General features: G+C 43.8%; 1 long non-coding RNA gene across 1 annotated transcript; it reads right to left on the reverse strand.

Annotated features, from left to right (window-relative positions):
- Positions 1-4,137: 4,137 nt before the first annotated feature.
- LOC144112587 (uncharacterized) lies at positions 4,138-6,457 on the reverse strand. Its single transcript, XR_013310338.1, has 2 exons — positions 6,347-6,457; positions 4,138-4,465 (listed from the first exon to the last, which is right to left on the reverse strand). It is a non-coding gene; the product is annotated as an uncharacterized LOC144112587 (long non-coding RNA).
- Positions 6,458-7,907: the final 1,450 nt, after the last annotated feature.

Below are 7,907 nucleotides of genomic sequence, written 5' to 3' on the forward strand. Positions count from 1 at the left end.
AAGGAGAATTGAAAAGCGTGCAGCAAATGAAATGAGGGGCTCGTTTGAAAAATATGAAGGGTGCCAACAGTCACCGAAACCAAGATCATAGCGACATGATGTTTGTTTTTCTGCTGATTTATAAGTAATTTTTTAAGCGACAGATTGATCAAAGTATTATTCTCCCATTGATTGGTTATGGCGCTCGGCAAGTGGTTATGGCGCTCAGCTGCTGGCCCGAAAGACGCGGGTTCGATTCAGGCCGCGCGAGTAGCATTTCAATAGAGGAAAATTCTAGACGCCCGTGTACTGAGCGATGTTTGTGGACGTTAAAGAACCCCAAGTGGTCAAAATTTCCGCAGCCCTTCACTACGGCGTCTCTCATTGCCTGAGTCGCTTTGAGGCGTTAAACCCACATAAACTAACTAAACTAGAGAAAACTTTCGACAGGGTCCCACATAACCTCTTGTTCTCTTTGTTAGAGCACGTGAATGTCGGATCAGTCATTTTCCAGGGCATAGCCATGGTGTACAGGACATGCACGATGCAGTTGATAGAGAATAAAGGGGTGGGTGCGCGCATCCGAGTGTAACGCTTTGTGCGTCAAGGTTGCCCCCTGTCACTATTGCTATTTTGTTAGTATATTGAACCATTTTATTTGAGCATAATTCAAAGCAGCAGTGTTCATGGTTTTCTTCTGCATGCGGCGGAGGTCCGCGTTCTGGTGTACGCAGATGACATTACCGTATTTTGCGCTGACTACGAAAGCGTTCGTAACGTGGTAGAAACTGTGAAAAACTTTTGTTTTTTGAATGGGAGCGCTGTGAACTGGGCTAAATGTTTGGAGTTCTGGCACGGCGACTGGCCCACCACCCCAACAATTTTTGTGAACATGCTTTGGGCAGTAACCCCAGTAAACTATTTAGGAGTGCCGCTGGAGAATTATCGCGACAGTGTGCCATATTGGAAACGCGAGGTTGCTGAAGTGCGTGAGAAGGCCGACAGGCTAAACGACTTCAGCTGGTCTATTTTCGTGCGTGCACAATATGTAACATAAGTTTTGTAACCGAACTTGGGTATGTTATGCAAACAATTCAATGTTGTCGAGTCAATGTGCAAACGTGCACAGGGTTTTTGCGGTTTTTTTTATGGGGAAGGTCTTGGGAGCAGACACGGCGAAACAATCTGTTTTTGCCCGCTCTGGAGGAGCAGCTTTGCCGCATATGTCTTTGCACCAGTTGGTGAGTCATTTTATGTCCTTTCGGGACGTGAGTGAGCCCTTTCTGCGAACTGCGTGTCAGGTGAGGTAGGGTAAGTCTTGTCAAACTTAGTTGTTAGTTCGGCGACTATGCAGGAGGGCTTTTTCGGCTTCCTTAGAGAGGTGTACATGTCATATCGCATCTTGCAAGAGCGATTTTCAATGGAATATTTGTCAGCTGTATCGCGAAAGAAACATTATAAGGACCTGTGTGATGTCTTTCTTTCGGTCCCATTGTACAGCTCTTTATACTGTGCAGGTTCATGGCAAAGACTTCTAAAACGAGTGAAACGCATGGCTGTACCAGGTGGAGTTAAAGTTTCTTTTTTAAGCTGCATACGAACACTTGAAGTCAAGACGTATCTAGAGGAGAAGGGTTTTTTTGTACCTGTGGGAAATCATTGCTTCATTAGCCGAAAGCCGGAAACTATTGAACACGTCTTCTTAGATTGTTGGGAAGCATTTTTCTTTTGAGACATTCTACAACGCACGATTAAAAAAGACTTACCGGTGGATACTTTCGGAATCAAATTTTTGCCTGTTAACAATGACGGCGGGATTCCTTTCGACATGGTCATTATATTGGGCCTGCACAGTATTTGGCGATCCTGGATGGCAGTCAGACGCGAGGCTGATAAGAGAGTATTTTCGTGAATTCTTGGAATAGTTAGTGAAGGCCACAAGATGCAAGACCGAGTGCCTGAGTAGCTTCCGAGAATAGAAGCTTTGTTATACATGCGTGAATTTTAATGTGTTCACGTAACCCCCAGTTTGGGTGACGTACGTTTAGCATCTGTTGTGTTGTTCGAGCGGATTGGTTTGTAAATGACGTGCTGAAGTCGGCAATAAAGAAAAAGAAAGTGGTGTGGTCTAGTAGTTAGCGTGTCCGGCAAGTCATCTTAATGTGCGTGGTTCGAGTCCGGCTGCGGCGAAGATTTTAGGGTAGTTTTTATTCCTTTTTTGGTTTTTATTTTGCTCTATGCCATCTATTTTATGTTTTTTTTTAATATAGGGTATTTTGTTTCCCGGAAATCAATGCCACGTTTCGGTTTAGATCCTAGTATGCCGCGTCTCTGCACACAACACTATAGTGGGCCCATAATCAGGTATGGCACTGGGACTTTGGCCTCAAGCTGCACTGGGTTTTCCAAAAGAGATGTATATCATAATATTGAATGGGATTCAGCCAGCATCACTGTCACCAAAAAAATATTATTTTCGCCTTTCCTACTAGACTCATTTCACTTTCAATCAACTCTGCAATCGCTTAATCGGACACGTGCGTCTATTCCTGCATCATACGCATCCTCATTGCAACGAACTTCTTGCACATAATCACGACCGTTCCGCTATTCACCTCATATGTGAATAATGGACGCGTAGGGGTCATGAAGCGTCAATTGCTTTGCTCCATTTTTGCTCTTTTGGGGATGCCAGCCTGGAATTCTGGCCAATTCTCGCATTCGCGTTTAAAAACCTTGGACCCAGATCTGAAGCTTCGGCTTACATCCGGCCTACCACGACGTGAAGCAACTTTTCTGTGTCGCTTGTGGCTTGGTGTAGCTTTCACCGAGCACTAAATATTCTTAATAGGTATGGCTGACAGCCCTGCATGTGCCATGTGAGGAGACTGCGGGTGTGAGGAGACTATAGCGCACATTCTTTGTGAATGCCCTGCCTAAAGCGCCGAAAGACAGTCTCTCTGCCGTGCACTGGACCATCTAGACCTGCACCCACTGACAGAAACGAAGATTCTCAGCCACTGTCCGCGGCGGTCGACGGCGGTGAAGGCCTCCAAGGGACTGCTCCGCTTTTTGAAGACTTCTGGCCTTCACGATAGGCTGTGACTTTAGTGAACACTATGACTTTTCATAAAGACTTTAATTTCCTGCAACTGCCTTTTCTCCTTCATCTTTTTTCTCCCCTCACCCTTTTCTCCGCCGTGCAGGATAGCAAACCGGCTATTCGTCTGGTTAACCTCTCTGCCTTTCCTCCTCCTCCTCCTCCTTTTTGGCGAGTGTTTCGTTTTAAAATGGCGTTGTTTCCTCGCCAGATTAGTTTTCGTCGAACTTTGGACTACCTTTTTTAGTGCCTGTGCTATGCCGTGTAGGCGATCTATGTGATGTTGCGGGTGCGCTTCGCAAGAGGCCAGAAAGAGAAAACTAATGTGCAGTGGCTAATAGCCCCCCTGAAATTAAACTCATGGCAGCAGCCGAAACGTGGGTGAAAACATTACGCTGAAGGGGCGGTCGAACAATACCGTTCTTTATGCATTACGTAGGTACGCGTATGTAACGAGATGTTTTATACTATTGTGACTTCCTCCCAATACCTCTTTTAAAAGCTGACTGAAATTACTCGCCTGCTTTCTAACACGATAGCATTAAGGAACTCGTATCGCTGAAAATCCGGCGTTGTCGAAAAATCCCCCAAGAAGGCACCTAGGAGGCAGGTGGGCCAGCTAAGTCGAGTAACCTTGTAGAGTTATTACAGCCTGCTCACCGGATTGACAGGTTGCACGGGCAGAGCCACCCAGGTTGGACAAACCGGACCGGAAGCAGGTACTGCCACCGCCGAACAGTATTACAGTGGTGAATTGCTTCAACGCTTCGACCATTGTACCAATATTAGTATGCAGGCTCCCAGGGAATATTGAAAGTTGAGTTGTGAATGACCAATTTTGCATGTGTGGTTATTGATCGATTGAAGATATCGCGTCATAACATTAAGGGAGAGCCTAATTGGCACCTCAAACATTTAAAAAAAAACATAACTTCTATACGTGCAGAACGTGTTCCGATGCAGCGTGGAAAACTTAGGGGAGAGTTATGTCAGCAAGTTTTTTTATGCAGGAAAAGCCGCAAAATATAAATGTGCAGACATTCTTATGCTGGACACGGTTTTTTTGAAGCAAAAAATTTCCCTTTATTGACATACTGACCGTTCTTGCATTTCACAGATGCAAGGGTGAAGCTATGTTTAACATTTGGTTTTCGTAACCTTAAGAGCTCGAAAATATCTAAATCCTCATTTTGGTGCTTCCATAAATCCGGCTAATATCATTCACATGTTCTGGTTTTTGAGAAGCGTTTGAGATCCTTCTGGTCTTGTGACGAAGTCCCTGTTGCTCCACTTTAACAGTAGTTTCGGTAATGGCAACAATACGGCCAAGAAAAGCGCCCTTCGTTACGCGGAATGCAGCTGGAATACTGCGTACCCAGTGCACACCTGCAAGCGAAACAGGACAGACGTGTTTGCTTAATTGATCAGATGCCAGAAAAACAACTTTTTTCAATGGATTCATCGTATTGATATATATCAAATATATTTAAGCGTGAAGAGTATACTAGGACACCTCAAGAGAAAAATTTAGTAAGTTCTTTAACGAAACACTGCAAAGGTTATCTTACGCTCATACACAAAATTCATGAAAACTGGTAATACAGTTGAAAATGGTACAACAAAAAACAACGAGATCACTAAAATTAATAACCTACTTTCGTGCATTCATTTTCTGGTTCAAGTCACCGTAATGCTTTGGAAAAAATCTATCGACAGGCAGCGTGCAGCGGACGCGCTACGCCTGTCACTTTTTTCTAATTACTGCCGGCGCTCGTTCGTGGCCTAAAATACTCTTTATTGAAAATGAAAGACACTAAATCCGCATAAAACAAAGAAATAATTTTTAGCTATGGGCGGCTGAGAGAAAAGCTGCATGCTCATAACGTGTGCGATTGTGTATAAAGAGCTTTAAAGAAAGTACCACCTTTCCAGTATTATGTAGTTGTCTTGTGTAGTCGAAACAGTTCATTGAAAGGAAAGGACGCAATAGAAAGCAATAATGGAACTACGCTGGTTTAATTACCAGCCGTACACTTCACTGCAGCCTGTTACTCCACCACCAAGCATTTTCGTAAAGGACACTTTGGTTCTCTTTCATACAGTTCAGCACTGTCTGCTATATCTTCCCGAAGCGCACTGTTCGTGTTGTTTTAGCGCTTTCGAAAAATGACAAGCGTGCACAAACTACCAATATCTGTCACTCTTCTGAACCCTATTAGTAAACTGTATGTCAGAAAAACATAAATAAAATGTAGGTTAATTACAGATGAATCTACTCATTGCAGTCACTTTCAATCACATGATTGTCTATGGAGCTAATGAAGCCAAATAGAGATTTTCCACAGGGAGCATTAGTTATTACTCACTCACTATAAGCCTGTTAAGATTTCTTAGGTTACGTCAGCTGAATGCCAAGAAAATAAAACGGCATGGCCGCACTTTTTTAAAGTTTATTAGATTGTTTCAAGTTCTCCTCCGGCCAGGTACGAAGGTAGGAAGCTGAAATGTGAGTGGGTAATATTTAGGCTTCCTGCCCTGTGGAAATCAAATTCGGTTACATAATGACGGATACGTTGGTTAAAATATTTCTTTAAAACACTGCTACGTAAAACTTTGGAATATATTCTGGGACTACAGCGCACAAAAGTCAGATAAGCACACTGACTACGAGAATGTATGTTGCTAAGTTGGAACTTTGGCCTAGAAACCTATGGAAAGTAGATGTTATAGCTTGCAGAAATAGTTATTCTAAAACCGCGTTTCCCATCCACTTGAGGATGAATTGTCGCCCATAGGAATCTGCACTATGGACATACAAAAATGTAATCACTACAGACCGGTTTACAGGACTCAATTTCCGGTCTTTGCAATAAATATAAAGACCAAGAGCTCATGCACTCTCTTTCTGCTGTTCGTAAAAAACTTCGACATAGGTGAAAACATTTTTGAAGTCTCTTTTACGAATCTGGGAAGAGTCAGGTTAATCGTTTTCTTCAAAAATCGTAGATTTGCACACCCTTCAAATTCATTGCGTTTTGTATGTGGTTACGTTTACCTCAGATTTCATAATCGTGAAATATTAGCAGCATCCACTTGCAAATCGATGTCCTTAAATATGCTCTTTTAAAAATATCACCACGAAATGCTGACAGCGAAACGCTCACGACGGAAGTCTAAAGCCTCTGAAAAAGAAGAACTTCAAGTGGTCCTTATGCAGGGCACAGGACTATGAACTGCGTTGAGTGAAATTGTTCAAACACAGCTTACCCTTTGATTATGAGCTCGTTGCTTTCTGGTTTGCATTCCCATTCTTCACAAGGATCCCGCTTTTGATATTTTTTGCCCTTCTCGAGAATACTTTTTCGATAATGGCATGTACCTTCGCGGAAAAGACGAAAAAAAGCGGCTGTGAAAAAGGCGTTGAAGTTGTCTTATTTAGTCTATGTTTTGGCACAGACGGCGGTCGCCGTGGCGCAATGTGATATAGAGGAAGGAGTGGCGTAAAAGTGGAAAGATATGCAGAACGCAGAGGAGTTCTAATCTGAAACACAACTTTCCTCTCATAATCTTAAGAAGGAAGAGAAATTGCTCAATCTTGACACACTATCTCCCTGAACGAAAGCTGAGACGAAAGGCAGTTGTTATTTAAGCAAAAACCGCAAGTTGACACAGAAAAGGTGCAACGCCTATAGGAAATTTGGAACGAAAGCTCTACTCCTCCTATAAAAAGCTGAACGTCACGTGGATATAAATTTTGACCTTCAAACCAGTTGAATAGGAGGTTTGACTGTGACGTAATGCCACGGGACTCACCACACCACGCCACAGCTGCGCGCTTTGTGCCGACAGCGGTCGCTCGCCGGGCAGCTATCGAATCACGTCACCCGCTGCGCGTCACCACAGCTGCGTATGCGGAGCCAACGGCACTCTCGCGACTGCCGAAAATCGCGTTACCTGCCGTTCGCTAAATAAAAGCGCGTGGCGTGTGCTTACCTGCCGCGACGATGTATTGTTGCCGTCGGAGCCAAACCACTGATATGCAGTTAAATTTAGTCAAACCTAAACTACGCCTATTCATTCTTAACATATCTTTCGCTCGTCTTACTAGGTTCAGCCGGTTGAGCCACAACACATTTTTTTGGATGTTATTGCCATATGATTACATACGATTGCTTTACTGTCAGAAGATGTTCGCGCGTTTCAGCTGAATCCTGTCAAAAGGAATCAAACGCACAAAGACGCCAGCGCTGACCAGAGCAGACACAAGTAATGAGAGAGGCAAGGAAAGACAACAACGTCGAAAAATTAATGCACGAAAAAGCAAAAACGTAAACAATTCATAACGTGAGAGAACTTTAGCAAGTACACAAGAGGGCAGTAGAGTGAACATACACCTGAACGTACCTACAAAAACAAAATAACATTCCGTGGTTCTCAGGAAGAGAGATTGTAGGCGTGAGTTGCGTCTATGCGAAAAATAATTAAATCCTGCGCTTTAGTACTTTTGAATGCAAGAAATGCAAGCCAATTCACTTCCCCTTTTGTTTACTGCTTTCACATAGTAAACCACTGCGGCGTTCGGAACTGAATGTGAACGCAGTCGATGCATACGTGGTTTCAAAGTTAGTGGCGTTGATACAATATACGTAGGCTCGGCCGGCGCGAAGATAGAAGCCTCGGCTATTGTCTACGATACGGTGCCATAGCTGTAGAAGGCAACAGGGCCTATTGAGAAGGTGGTGGTGCTCGTTCCCACTAGGTTGACGTTTCCTCAATGCAGTGTGGAAGTTACCACCAGAGCACTGGCCACTAGCTCCAGAGCCACGTC

Source organism: Amblyomma americanum, unplaced genomic scaffold (genome assembly GCF_052857255.1).
Source record: "Amblyomma americanum isolate KBUSLIRL-KWMA unplaced genomic scaffold, ASM5285725v1 scaffold_427, whole genome shotgun sequence".
NCBI classification, from domain to species: Eukaryota; Metazoa; Arthropoda; class Arachnida; order Ixodida; family Ixodidae; genus Amblyomma; species Amblyomma americanum.